A 16,382-nucleotide genomic window follows, 5' to 3' on the forward strand; every position below is an offset into this window, starting at 1 on the left:
ATTCCACCATGTGAATATCAATAGTAATAAATAGATATATGCTGCGGCGCGCAACCCGGTCCCAACATATAATCTGAGTCAATATCATAATTTACCCTTATTTCACCATATCAATTCACCCTTATTTCTCTTGTTGCAGCGTGCAACCTGATCCCACCATATCAATATCATAATAATAAACAAAATATGTTGCGACGCGCAACCCGATCCCACCATACAATATCAATATCAAAATTCACCCTTATTTCACCTGTTGCGGGGTGCAACCCGTTCTCACCATACATTAATTTAATTAAAAACACAATACAATAACACAGTTTCCAAAAATTTCTACAATCAAGGGTATGAGTACATGACAATAAAGGAATACCGTAAAAATCAAAGGAATACAACAAACTTTACAAAAATGACAGGACAGGTAAGGCACGCAATAATTAAGTATGTAATCACAACAATTAGGACACGTAGCATATAAAAGTAGAGTCATAGAAGAAATTCAACAAGGAAGAAGTAACAAGACAATAAGGAAGTCAATAACCTCAACTAAGGCATATAAGGGCCAAATAACGAGTAAGAGGTACACTAAGTGCTAACATCGTCAAATAGAGCATGTAAGAGTAGACTAACAACGAGATAACACATGTTATGACAATTCAATTAAAGGCACGGGGAGAGACTAGACACTCTAAACCAGTTAATTACCACATATAGATCGTGTACCCACTCGTCATCTTGCGTACGTGGCTTTCACATAACAAGATAGCACAATTAACTCAATTCCTAAGGGGTAGTTCCCCCCCTCCCCACAAAGTTAGACAAAACACTTACCTCAATTCGGCCAACTCAATATTCATTAGCTTTTTCTTTACTAATTTCACCTCTGCTCAACTTAATCTAACCATTGATGACTTAAATACATCAAACAATGCAAGAGAAAATAATTTCAATTAACAAAGCTATGATCTTTATACAATTTCTAAAAAGTCAACAAAAAGTCAACCCTGATCTCGCCCGGTCAAAACCCCGGGTCCAAGGGTAGGTCTTGACTACCCATAGCCCCACGAGTCCATATACGTATTTTGTTTCCAAATTCGAGTCCAATTCGACTCTCAAATCCCAAATTTTTATTTTTCAAAACTCTGACAAACTCCCTAAATGTTTTCCTTAGAATATAATTGAAAATTTATTAGAGGTACTTACCCAATGGTTTGGTATGAAAATCCTTCCACAAAATCGCATCCCATCGAGGATAGGGTTCAAAATATATCAAAATGAAGCTAAATCTCGGGATACTCATCTATATGCAGGTTGCGGATGTCGCATTTGTAACATGGGGTTCCAAATGCAAACCTCGCAAAAGCATCCATTACTTCGGAAAAGCAAAGATTGAAAAATCCTGTCTCTATCGCAAATGCGATGAAACAGATCGCAAATGCGAAGATAGGCCTTTGCAAAAACGCCCCAAACGTTTGCAAAAGCAAACTCCCACTGCCTAGTTTACCATCGCATTTGCGAGGCTGGATTTGCAAAATGCAAAGCCTGCCAGTCCCCAGCCTCTTCGCAAAATTGATCCCAAGTCCGCAAAAGCGGTGGTCGCAAATGAGACGCTTAACTCGCAGATGCGAGATCAGACACTAGCAGTTCTGGACCTTCTTCCAAACATTTCGAAACACATTCAAAACTCATCCGATTCCTCAGGGCTCTAAACCAAATACCCACACCGGTCCAAATATATAACACGAACTCGCTCACACAATCAAAACATCAAAATAACCTCTAGAATCATGAATCAGACACCAAAACATATGGAAATCCCCATGAACTTCAAAAACATCACAAATTGCAACCACACGTCCGAACCATATCAAATAAACTTCAAATGACCTCAAATTGTGCAGGTAAGTTCCATATGATGAAATCGACCTATTCCAAGTCTCAAAACTAAAATCTGAACCCAATAGTCTTAAAGTCAAACCATGGTCAAAACTAAGAAAATTCTAAACCATTAAATTGCCAACTTCTGCCAAATAATGTCGAAATCCTCTAGAAATATCCAAATGCAATTCCGGGCATACGCCCAAGTTTAAAATCATCATCTAGACCTATTGGGACCATCGAAACTACGTTCGAGTTCAAATACTCAAAAGTCAAACCTTGGTCAATTCTTTGAACTTCGAGCTTCTCAAATGAGAGTCACTCCTTAAAATCCATTCCAAACCTATCAAAAAACCTGAGTCGATGATGCATGCAAGTCATAATACACTCTGTGAGACTACTCGTGACCTCAAACTACCAAACCAGGCGCAGTTGCTCAAAACTATCAGTCGGGTCGTTACAAACACAAGGCGTATTGTGAGCTTTATTGAACTACAAATGCTCTCCAACGGGCGGAGGAGGGGCAGTTATTTCTTTATCAATCGCTGGAGGAGCTTAAGCCTTAACTGCAAAGACCGTCTTAGCAAAACTTCTGGTCTTGGTGTAACTTCTGGCATCAAAATATGCATCTAAGGTATGCATTGGGGCCTTCGCTAGGAATAAATCCTAAAACTTTTGATGAGTTGGCCACCCATGCACATGATATGGAATTTAGTATGGCTACAAGTGAAGGCCAAAGATTTCTTAGCTTTGAACCTCATGATGAAGTAGAAACAGATGATGCTGAGAGTGGGGACAAATATTCATCTAAAGATGAAACTGAAGAGTTCGTTCATGTTATAATGCTCCTTGACGCATGAGCCTAAACTGCATGTCAAAGCGCTCCTAAATGCACGAGCCTAAACTGCAAGTTATGATACTCCTTGACGCATGAGCCTAAACTTCATGTCAAAGTGCTCCTCAATGCACGAGCCTAAATTGCAAGTTATGATGTTCTTTGACGCATGGGCCTAAACTGCATGTCAAAGCTCTCCTCAACTCATGAATCTAAACTGCAAGTTATGATGCTCCTTGACGCATGAGCCTAAACTGCATGTCAAAGCGCTTATTAGTGCACGAGCTTAAAATTCAAGTTTTGTTGCTCCTTGATGCATGAGCCTAAACTGCATGTCAAAGCACTCCTTAATGCACGAGCCTAAGCTGCAAGTTATGATGCTCCTTGATTCATAAGCCTAAACTACATGTTATAATGTTCCTCGATGCATGGCCTAAACTGCAATCCATGATGCTCCTCGATCCATGAGCTTAAACTGCAAGTCACAATATTCCTCAATGCACGAGCCTAAACTCCAAGTTTTGATACTCCTTGATACATGATCCTAAATTGTATGTCACAAAATTCCTCAAATTCGAGCCAAATCTTCAAATTGTAAAGCTCCCCAATTTTGAGCCAAATCTTCAATTTACAAAGCTTTTCAAAATTCAAGCAAAATCTTCAAGTCACAAAGCTCTTCAAGTTTGAGCAAAATCTTTAAATTAAAAATCTTTTCAAATTCGAACAAAGTCTTCAAGATTTCAAGCTCTTTAAATTTGAGCAAATAATTCAAGTTGCAAGGCTCTTCAAATATGAGCTAAGACTTCAACTCGCAAAGATCTTCAAATTCAAGCAAAGTGTTCAACTTGTAAAGTTCTTCAAATTCGAGCAAAGACTTCAAACTGCGAAGCTCTTCAAATTTGAGCAATGTCTTCATGTTGAAATGCTCCTCAACATATGAGCTTAACTTTATGTTGCAAACACTCCTTGTATGCATGAGTATAAACTGCATAAAAAAAGTTATACTTTTCCTGCACTAAGTAATGACTTGATCCTCTTTGTAAAGGTACGTAGGCAACTTTTAGAGTTTTGTTCTAAGTTCACTCACATAAATGAAAAAAAGTCTACTTTACCACGATAGCATAGCAAGGCTGATGATTTTCCTCCAAAGCTAGAAAGATGGAACACTATATGTGTTATTTCATCAAGTTGTGAGAAGAATGTTTTATGCACTTCTTCTCCAAATTGCAAGAAGAGCTTGTTCTACTCCAATACTTGAAGGATGGGATGCTTCATGAAATTCTTTGCCAAATTGCAAGAAGACATGGTTTTATGCCAAAGCTTGGAGGTTAGGACACTCCATGAACTTCCTGACCAAGTTGTAAGAAGGGGTCATTCCATGCCAAAGCTTGAAAGTTAGGACATTCCATGCATTATTCGACAAAAATCGCAAGAGAAGGTGGTTCCACGCCAAAAGTCGAATGATGGGTGCTTCACGTACTTGCTCGCAAAGGCTGCAAAAGTAGCACTCCAAGTGTATAACACAAGAAGGGGAGATACGCCACATACTTACTCGCCAAGGTTGAAAAGGATACTTCAAGTATCAATCTCGCCAAGCCGTAAGCATGAGATGCACATGTACTTGCTCTACAAACATTGCGAGTAAAGTGGATGCTCAAAGTTGTCTTCGCCAAAACCACTAGAATGGTAAATGCACTAAGTGGTTCCTCGCTAATAATATTAGCATCATTTACGTCTTCTAGGTCTGAAATCGAGAACGTTTCTGCTCCTTCATATACCTGCAAGAAAAGAGGGAAAAAAATTGCAATCCACGGTGTCGACGACACCATGCTTTAATGCGGATGGTGAATATTGTACCATATGCTTCTTCACCAAATCTTGAAGGATGAGATGTTAAACAAATTCTTCTGTCAAGCCGTAAGGAGGATGACGTTCTATGAACTTCTTTACCAAGTTACAAGAAAAATCGTTCATGCCAAGGCTCGATGGATGGTATGCTCCATACACCTCTTTGCCTCCAAAAAAGAGTAGCGATTATATACTTCTTCGTCTGATCTGGGATGGAAAACTCGTCATGTATGTCTTTACCAAACTATAAGAAGCAGACACCATGAACCTCCTTTCTGAGGCAAAGATGGAGGATGTGCCGTCATCATGAAGGTGAAGGTGGATTCCCGTGTGATTGGAAAGGTGGATATGCCAAATTGTTGTCCGTCAAAGACTCAAATTGAAATATGGATACGCCAAATTGTTTTCCGCCAAAGCCTCAAATCGGAAGGTGGAAATGCCAAATTGTTGTTCGAAAAATCCACAAAGATGGAGGATGGGCCGTCATCATGAAGGTGAAGGTGGATGCCTCGAGATTTCGCTCGTTGAAGCTGCAAAAAAAAAGGGTATGCTGCCCAAACAACCTTCTTGATTTCAACATTTGATTCAAAAATTCACTACAACTAGGTCAAAAAGGGTGGATCTTCGAGTTTCACATATGTCTTAGCTCTCCGGGTCTTCTTTCAAACGGTACAGACGGCTCTTGATTTGGACAATCCTATCTCGAGATACGAATTTTTCGCCGAGAGTGTGCAGAGCTGTGAGATCAGTGGGCTAGATGCGTAGGTCAACTTCAAAAATTAATTCCAGATTATCCAGAAGGAATTTGGCTGTTAATTTTTGACATATTGGATTTCTTCGAGTCTAGCTGAGTAGAATGAAGAGGCTTTCAATTTGGAGCTTCCAGCATCAAGATATGAATTTTTTGGTGAAGGCGCGCAATCTGCATAAATAAACATGACAGAATCTAAAGCAAAAATTCAAAATATTACTTGGGATGGTACATAAGGTATTTTGCTCCAATTCTTGGATACGTCATGGCCTTTTGTGTGTAGTCTCAGAAGACTCAATCGTCTTTTATTCACACTCCTATGACAAGATGTGAATTATTTTCTGTAAGCACGCCAAGTTGTGAGACCAACGGGAGATGTTCTAACTTAACTAATGCATAAGAAAAGCTAATTGCTAATTGCTGCCTGCTGGTTAATACAATGAGGCTGGAGGTATGAACTGCTTTGGTCTCTATAAGTGGTTGGTAAGAAAAGATTCCAAGTATTATTCTAGTCTTTGTTTAATGTCAAGTGCTGGAGTAAAATTCCTTTTTGCTGACAAAGATTTAGTTACTATTTCAAGCACAATATGGGTATCATGATATTTGTCAAAGGAAATTGATGTAATTAAAACCTTCTCTAGAGGGAAAAAAATAATTCACTTTGGTGCATAGGACCAATTGATTAAATGGTTCGTAAAGTTTGAGACCAAGTCATTCTTATATACACTTAGATGAAAAAAACTACTAGTCTGCGTGAAGATGTCACATGCGCGTACATATTTTAAAAAAAAAAGGACAACAAAAGTGATGTTGTCTTCACCGGTACTTCAAGCCTCGCCTCTCATTTCAGCAATTCTATACCCCGACAAACTTTAAAGTAGGGGGTATTTGTAGAAAATTAAAATTTTATTAAATTTAAATCCACGAGAAATTAGGATTTTACAATATATCAAATATATGTTAGTCCTACCAAATATTTTGGGCTAGTATAATCGGGTTCTTTATTTAAATTGAATCAAATTGATTTAAATAAAAGTCTAATTCATTGTGCTAACCCATTTAAATTGATTTTCTGCCAAATAGATCGACGTATAAAGCCCTTAAGCCCAATGGCCCATGAAGGTTTTTTTGGAGGCTACTCAATCCCATGCCTATATAAAGAGGCACACCTCTTAGAAGAGGATGACAAGGCTAAAGTACATGAAGCAAGCAAAAGGAAGGCTAGAGAAGCTCTGAAGAACAATATCAAAGTCATCTACATTTGCAATATTCGTCAATGGTCAAATCCCAAAGGCGAACTCAAATAATAGGTAGGAGGCTCCAAATCTTTTGTTCGTAACTCACTATCAAATACGATCTTCAAAATTGTTCGTGACATACCACAAATCCGAAATCTATCAAGTTCAAGATCAAGCTCCCAACCCTTGAACCAACGTTCGTGAAGAGAAGAATAAATGACTACATCTTTTTAGATTTAAGATATTCTAGAGATTGTAACCCCCATCACTCGAAATAGAGATTTCAAGAACAAAATTTAGTTTTTACAAGTTTATCCCACGTTTGGTTGGGATAAAATTGTGGGATATATAACTAATCCCGGGATTAGTTATTCAGGGATTGTAGTATTTCTTTAAGACAAAATTACAGAATAATGCACTCCATAAGTTGACCTTGCACTATTTTAGTCTAGTTAAAAGTTTACAAATGTGTAGCCAAATATCAATAAGATATCTTCTTTTCCCATTTTCTCTAATTATAACAACCTCATTTATTTCTACCTACCCCTATTGTAGCTCTCTCCTCATTTTTCACCCATAAATATTTAATTTAATTAATTAAAAAGAATCATATGCAAACAAAACTGAAAACAAAACTTAGTTCCCCATTTTTAGTGTAACCATTGATCGAGACACTTAGTCAACACTCATTCGTGCCTTCTTCCATAGCCAATACTTCTCTAAATTGTTTTTATTTTTTATTTTGTATATCTTTAGGTTTATACATACCTATCACAACTACAAAACGCAAAACAGACACGAAAAACCTAAAATCTCATCTCCTTTAATGCTAATCTTGTTAAATTTCGATTATGATTTTGTGAGAAATTTGGAATGGGTATTGTTTGAACTTATTAGAAATAGTCTAAGTAGGTTGTATGCAAAGTTTGAAGTTATTTCTAGAGATTTGGACTAGTTTTATACAAATATTGCAAGTGAAAATCGTACAAATATTTCGTCAGAGATGCTTATACACTTTTATATAATATTATACACTTTTATACAAAGAGGTACATTATATATATAGTTGTATAAAAGTGTATAAAGATGTATAATCACAAAGTAAAAATATTCTTGATACACTATGTGTATAGGTGTATAAGAAGAATGAGAAAAAGAAGAAGAAGAAAATGCGAGAAATTCACCAAATACCTATAAATAATGTCTCAACCTTGTATATAATAGTGTATAAGTGGTGTTTATAAACTATTATGCACTATTTATACAATATTATATATTATTATACAAATGAATCCTATCAATGGAGCTTCACGTGTTCTTCTTCTTCCTTGGGCATCCTCTGAAATTTAACTCAAATATAGCCTAAATCTACTCCAAATCACTTGAAATTTAAGTTTTGAACTCATCTTTATGATTCCAATCAATTGGGACAACAACCATTCTAAACAACTAACAAATCAGAAAACTCAATTTCTGAAATCGAATCTTCGAATCACCTGTAATGGTGACTTTTATTTTTCTAATCCTTAGTTAACCATTGGAATCCGAAAAAGAACTAAAGGAGAATAATAATAGTAGAGAAATTTTGTGGTGCAAAGGCTGACATGGGAAGAAGAAGAAGAACGAAGAAAAATGGGGAACGAAAAGTAATTTTCAGGTTATGTACAACCTAGGCTACACTTGGTAAGGGCTTCAAACGTAGGCCATTTTCTGATGGGTTGTTGGGCCAAGTGATAAGGGATGTAATTCTCCCTTTTTAACCCTATGGAAGGACGGGATAACTAATCCCGGGATAATTAATCATGGGATGATTTTTTTCCCAACCAAAAGACCCCTTGTATTTATTGAATTGGCTCGTTGAGCTCTATAAATGGGCCGACTCAAGTTTCTGTTGGGCCGTTGAGCAATATAAGCAGAAATGGCGTAGGGTAGCCACCTTTTAACGTGGCATTGTGTTTTTATCCAACATTTTTAATGCTGGGCAAAAATAGCCACTACTCTATTAAATTAATACGAAAAGACGGTTTTACCCTTTCTTTATGAATGATGTGTAAATATTAAGGACATGATGTCCTAAAGTTTAACAACAGAATGTGCAAATACATGACACTTTGTCCTTAATATTTACAGAACACTCATGAAGTTAAGAATACTATGTCCTTAATATTTACACAACACTCATGAAATTAAGGACATTATGTCTTTAACATTTACAATGCACACTTGAAGTTAAAGATACCATGTCCTTAACATTTATATTACACATATGAAGTTAAGGACATGATGTCCTACAATTTAACAACAGAAGATGCAAATACAAGACACTTTGTCCTTAATATTTACACATCACTCATGAAGTTAAGGACACTATGTCTAGCACATGGGTATTTTTGTCCGGGCGGATAAAAGTTTATTAAAGCACTGACTAAAGAGTAAATACATTTTAAATAGTGGCTTAAGAGTAAATACAACTCTAATTAGTGGCTAACTGTACATTTTCCCCGCAATATAATGGGCAGACTCATATTTCTGTTCTATAGTAATATCAGACAATCTGAATGGTTACAATTGTCATGCATTTGGATTTTTAAAAAGATTTATAGCCTGTTTGACTAAGTTTTTGAAAGCTAGACACTTTTTGGAAAACATTTTTCACAGAATACATTTTCCGTTATACCAACTCATCCTCTCTCTTGATTTATGCGACTAATAGATAGAAAAATAATAGCCATATCATCTGTATGTCAATGTCAATTAAAATGCTTTAAATTCCAAATTTCCAGCGCTTGGAACTTTGGAAGTGTGGACAATCTCTCTAACAAATAGTTATAGCTTGTTTGAATGGTTGTTATCCATTGTATTGTATCGTATTGTTACTTTAAATATGATGTTTGTTTTGATTGTTAAATTTTATTGTATCGTATCGTTAAATTCGTCGATACATAATGATGAAATGTGCCACTTTATGTAACGACCGATTTGGTGTGCTCGCGTCGTTACCTTGTCTTTTTCTCTCAATCTTACCCTTCATTATTATTAAATAATTCTATTTTATCATTTACCCTACCTTTTTATATAATAATTTTACCCTGTATAATAATTTTTCTTTATAATATTGCAAGTTTATTCTTCATATTGCTAGTGCGTGATATTATGAAACGTTGGCAAACGACACAATCTATCCAAACATTCTATTTATCAAATGATACGGTACAATCCAATACAGTACAATATGATACATTATGAAACAATACGTAACAGCCATCCAAACAGCCTGTTAGTAGGTCACAAGCTAATAAATCAAAAAGCCGGTCACCAATAGTTAGTTAATAGATTGATCAATTTTCTGCATAAGTAAATGATTATGTATATTGTATAATTAACATACTTGAATTAATAACAAAATATTGTATTTCTGTATACGGTCAAAATCAAGGAAGGCCGATTTTGAGGCTTCAATGGTACTTCAATCCCGGCCTCGATAGGCTCGGAGCATGATCCAGGGCTTGTCCCCGAAGCACTCGCCTCGAGAAGGTATACCGAAAACTCATCATAGCATACCTCGAGGAAGCATGAAAATCGACGACCATCATGGAAAAGCGAAAAATTTCCAAGGGCACATGATCGGAACTGACAGGGCCTACAAGAATATGACAAATCAGTACTTAGCCATTATACAGCTGTACCAATAGTATTCCCCCTCATATATAAAGGGGACCCCTGTCATCTTGTAGGGGAGAGACATATTGAATACAATACAACATTCTTTGCTCTTTGATTAAACAATTATTCTACACATTTATTGCTTATTCTTTCATTGTTCATTTATTGTTTTTCATTTATTGCTCATCATCAACCTACTAAAGGCTGCCCTCGAGGTCCCACACCGCAGAGCTCGAGGCCCTCAGCCTTATAACCACGTTGCTTTATTTATCGTTTCTTGCTCGTTTATGCCTAGCATCATTCATCTTGCAACTAGTATTAAGATAAATCACGTATTTTTAAAATGACAAATCAAATATAATTGTAAATACCATTTTCAAGGTAAATAGTTTAGCACCCACCGTGGGGCTAAGAATAATAGTGATTGTTTTGGTGCTAGTTTCCTGAAAACATAAGTTATTCTTCACACTTTTTCTTGTCCAAAGATCTTTGATTTCAGGTCAAAAAATGTCTAACCCAACAAATGCACAAGAAAACAACGGTATTGGGCTTCATGGAAAGAACTATCACGACCCTAAACCCGGACCCGGTCGTGATGGCGCCTCTCGTGAAGACAAGGCCAGCCGACACATTTCCAATTCTGTTTTAAGCAATTAAACAATAAGCATTTAGTCTTAAACATGATATAAATCCAAAAGTAAGCAGTGACAATACAGACAATTTGCGGAATAAAACCCAACCCAACCCGATACCGGGGTGTCACTAGTCATGAACATCTATCAATCCCAACACAAGTCTAAAAAGACTACTAAAATTTTACCGAATAACTGATAAAGAGATAGAAATGAGATAAAGGGGGAGAAACATGGGACTGCGGATGCCAAGCGACTACCTCATGGACTCCGAAGTCTGCCGGGAGCTCTCAACTCTCACTAGCAGGATCAGCAACGCCTGAATCTATACACGGGGTGCAGGGAGTAAAGTGCGTATTCCAACTCAATGAGTAATAATCATAAATAAATGACTGAGAGATATGACAACACGTAAGGCACATTACAGGCTATAATGAAGCAGTAAAAGAGGTAAAAGCAGTGATTCAGTAAAGATATGTGAAATCATATAAGTTCAGTTTAACTTCATGAAATGCCTATTCAACAATTGAACAGGTAAATGACAGACAAATAAGAAAGATAAACACATAAAGGTTCGCCCCTCGGGCACAATATCAACAAATCCGCCCCTCAGGCAATATCTCAGAACAATACGAGCCCCTCGGGCTATATCTCACATCACAATGGGTACCCACGCTCACTAAGGGTGTGCAGACTCCTAGAGGGGCCCATTACAGCCCAAGCGCAATATCAAGTCATCTCATGGTATCATCACTAGGCTCTCAACCTCATATCAACAAGCCACCTCGTGGGATACAAATCTCAGACCCTCGACCTCATATTCATAATCAGTGTTTCCTCACAACATAGGCCCTTGGCCTTACTCAGTTAGAATCTCACAAGCCACTCGGGCAACAGTAAAACATGATGCTCAGCCCAAATTATCATTTAAAATATCATTTAATGTATTAAAACAGAGAAGACATGACTGAGTTATGAAAATAGTAGAATATAGCATGACTGAGTACAAGTATAAAGTCAAAACAGTAAGGAAATATCAATAAAAATCCCCTAAGGGTTCAAATAGTTGGCGCGAGGCCCAAATATGGCATTCAGCCCAAAACATGATGATACCAAATTGTTTTCAGTAAAATACACGGTAAAACAATCACTCGGGATGGACTAAGTCACAATCCTCAACAGTGCACGACTCCACGCTCGTCATCTAGCGTGTGCGTCACCTTAATATAGCACAACGATGTGCAATCCGAGGTTTTATACCCTCAGAACATCATTTACAATCACTACCACCTCAATCCGGCCCAAATCTAGCCCGCGATGCCTTTTCCCCTTGAATCAGCCTCCACTCACGTCGAATCTATCCAAAATCAGAATCAAGACATCAAAATATGCTAAGGGAACGAAGCCCAAGCGAAAATAATCAATTTACAACACAAATTCTGAAATTACCAAAACTCAACCTCGGGACCATGCCTCGGAATTCGATAAAATTTACATGAATAGATTCCTCATCTCCCCACGAGTTCATACATACCAAAAGTACCAAAATCCGACCACAAATGGTCCCTTAAATCCTCAAGTTTAGGTCTCCAATACCAAGGCCTAGTTTCCCCAATTTTAACCCTTAAATTCCATTAATTATAGCTCTAATCCGTGAAATAATACCATAGGAACGAGTTTTAGGTCCAAAATCCTTACCTCAATGAAGTTCCCTTGAAACCCTTCTTCAAAATCGTCCAAAAAGCTTCAAAGCCAACGTAAAAATGGTGGAATAGCTCAAAAATCGCGAAGGAAACAATTTATATGTTTTGACCCAGGACTTTTCGCATCTGCGATAAATCCACTGCATCCGTGGTACCACTTTTGCGGTCCAAGAGCTGCTTCTGCGGTTTCTCACTTAAACGCCCACTTCCGCTTCTGCGATGCACTATTCGCATCTGTGCCATCATAGGTGCGGTTCTCCAACCGCTTCTGCGGTCACAACTTCCCAGCCACTTTCCGCTTTTGCGACCTCCCCTCTTGCATCTGCGGCATCGCACTTGCGGTCTCCAATCCGCAGATGCGAAAACACCAGAAGCAGAAAATCTGTAGCTGGTCCAAAAATTCAAAACTCTCCGTCAACCATCCGAAATCACCCCGAGGCCCCAAGGACCTCAACAAAAGGCACAAACATAACCCATAACCTTATTCAATCTTATACCAATCTTCAAAACACCTCAAATAACATCGAATCGACCAAAACGCATCGGATTCAAGCCTAAGTTTCCAAATTCTTCTGAATTACGCTTTTGATAAAAAACCCAACCAAACCACGTCCGAATGACCTGAAATTTTGTATACACATCCCAAATGACACGACGGAACTACTAAAACACTCGGAATTCCATTCCGACCCCTATATCAAAATCTCACCTATCAACCGGAAAATGCCAAAAATGCAATTTCGCCAATTCAAGCCTAAATCTACTCCGGACCTCCAAAACACATTCCGATCATGCTCCTAAGTCCCAAATCACCTCCTGAAGCTATCCGACCCATCGGAATTCACATCCGAGCCCTCTAACTCATAAGTCAATATCCGATTGACTTTTCCAACTTAAGCTTCCTCAAAAGAGATTAAATATCTTAAATATTCTCAAAACCTCTCCGAACCCAAACCGACCAACCCGATCATATATAAAACCGATAGACAAATCAATAATAAGCAAAAATGGGGAAAACAGAGCCGTAACTCATGAGACGACTAGCCGGATCGTCACTAGAACGGACCAGAAGAACCTCAACACATCATTCACACGATCGTTGGTGAAATCGACGTCCCATATGGACTCATGTTCAAACGGTACAAAGTGTCCATCGCAACGAGAAAGCAAACTCGGAGCTATATACCCGGGGACGTTCTTTTATTTATACAAGAAGATATCGCATCATTGTCCCAACCACATAATGATGCACTGGTAATTTCTTTTCTTTTGAATAACATTCAAATTAAATGCGTGCTCGTGGATCCAGGTAGCTCGGCCAACGTAATCAGGTTGAAGGTGGTGGAGAAGCTCGGATTATTCGATTAAATCATACCCATCTCTCGAATTCTCAATGGATTCAACCTGGCAAGCGAGACAATGAGAGAAGAAATCATCCTCTCAGTCAGCATGTCCGGTACAGTTCAAGACACCAAGTTTCATGTCATCGAAGGTGATATAAGGTACAATGCCTTACTTAGGATACCGTGGATACACAACATGGGGGTGGTACCATCAACTCTTCACTAGATGATGAAGTTCCCAACCAAAATTGGTATAAAAATGGTGTACGGAGAACAACGCGCAACAAAGGAGATGTTCGCGGTAAACGTCATGGAACCAATATCGACTCCCCCCGTCTAGGATAAGTCAGGAAATAGGCCGACCCCCGAGGAACATGTAGTCTGTGAGCATTCGAACGAAGATGATGAAGAAGACTTCCTCACTCAGACCATCATCACCCCCGAGGAGTCGGATGCAACAAAATCAACGGTCGAAGAACTCGAGCAGGTCGTCTTGATCAAGCATCTTCCGGATCGAAAGGTATACCTGGGAACGGGGCTAACCCCCAAACTCAGTAAAAAACTCATCCAATTTCTTATTGACAACGTTGATTGCTTTGCTTGGTCCCATTTATACATAACAGTGATCTTGCTGGAAATAACCACCCATCGACTAAGTGTCAATCCCAGGTTCAAATCAGTGAAGCAAAAAAGGAGGCCTCAATTCGAGGTAAAACATGCGTTCATCAAAGACGAGGTAATAAAACTCCTTAAAATAGGATCAATTAGGGAGGTAAAATACCCCGAATGGTTGGCTAATGTAGTGGTGGTCCCCAAAAAAGGAAATAAATTAAGAATGTGTGTAGATTATAAAGACTTGGATAAAGCATGCCCCAAAGACTTATTCCCATTGCCCAACATCGATCGCTTGATCGATGCCACGGCCGGCCACGAGATCCTCACTTTTCTCGACGTCTATTCCGGGTAAAATCAAATTCAAATGAACCCAGAGGATAGGGAAAAGACTTCGTTCATCACAAAATATGGTACATACTGTTATAACATAATACCCTTATGACTAAAAAACACATGAGCAACATACCAACGCCTAGTTAATAAGATGTTTGAACATCAAATAAGCTAATCTATGGAAGTTTATATTGATGACATGCTAGTTAAGTCCCTCCGCGCAGAGGACCATTTGACTCATTTGCAGGAAACATTCGATATCCTTAAAAGATATAACATGAAGCTCAACCCCGAGAAATGTGCCTTCAGAGTAAGATCAGGCAAATTTTTAGGCTTCATGGTGTCGAATAGGGGGATCGAGATTAACCCCAACAAATTCAAGGCCATTGAAGAAATCATAGTGGTGAACAATGTGAAGGCCGCACAACAGCTAACCGGGCAGATAGAGGCTTTAGGCCGATTCATCTTAAGATCGTCAGATTTGAGTCATCATTTCTTCTCCTTGCTCAAAAAGAAGAACAACTTTGAGTGGACTCCAGAATGCCAACACGCTTTAGAAGAGTTAAAGCGGTATCTCTTGAGCCCGCCTTTACTCCATACCCCGAAAGAAGATAAAACATTGTACTTATATCTGGCCATATCCGAAGTAGCGATAAGTGGTGTGTTGGTTCAGGAAGAACAAGGTACGCAATTCCCTGTTTATTACGTAAGTTGGCCTCTAGGAGATGCTAAAACCAGGTATCCCTACTTAGAAAAGTTAGCTCTTGCATTAATAAGTGCATCTCGGAAATTAAAACCTTATTTTCAATGCCATCGTATATGTGTTTTAACAACATACCCTCTTCAAAACATCTTGCACAAGCCTGAATTATCGGGTAGATTGGCCAAATGGGCCATCGAGCTCGGAGGGTATGATATCGAGTATCAACCTTGGACGACTATCAAGTCCCAAATTTTGGCAAACTTCGTGGCTGATTTTATGCCTACCCTCGTGCCTGAGGTAGAGAAAGAACTCTTGCTAGAAATGGGCACATCATCGGGGATATGTACCCTATTCACCGACGGTGCCTCGAACGTAAAAGGGTCCGGGCCCGACATCGTTCTAAAACTGCCTACGGGCAACATTATTAGGCAATCTATAAAAACTCCGAAATTCACTAACAACAAGGCCGAGTATGAGGCTATGATTGCAAGTCTTGAGCTGGCCAAGAGCCTAGGAGCAGAAGTCATCAAAGAAAAATGCGACTCCCTCCTGGTAGTTAACCAAGTGAATAGGAGCTTCGAGGTTCGAGAAGACAAGATGCAAAGATACTTAGACAAACTCCAGGTCATATTGTATCGTTTCAAAAAATGGACTCTGGTCCACATTCCCCGAGATCAGAACAGTGAGACCGACGCACTCGCGAACCTGGGGTCGTCTATTGAAGAAGATGACATACTCCCAGGGGATGTTGTACAGTTGTCCAAATTGGTGATTGAAAAAGGCCACGCTGAGATCAACTCGACAAGTCTAACATGGGATTGGAGGAATAAATATATCGACTAT

This window comes from Nicotiana tabacum, chromosome 20 (genome assembly GCF_000715075.1).
Source record: "Nicotiana tabacum cultivar K326 chromosome 20, ASM71507v2, whole genome shotgun sequence".
Taxonomy (NCBI): Eukaryota; Viridiplantae; Streptophyta; class Magnoliopsida; order Solanales; family Solanaceae; genus Nicotiana; species Nicotiana tabacum.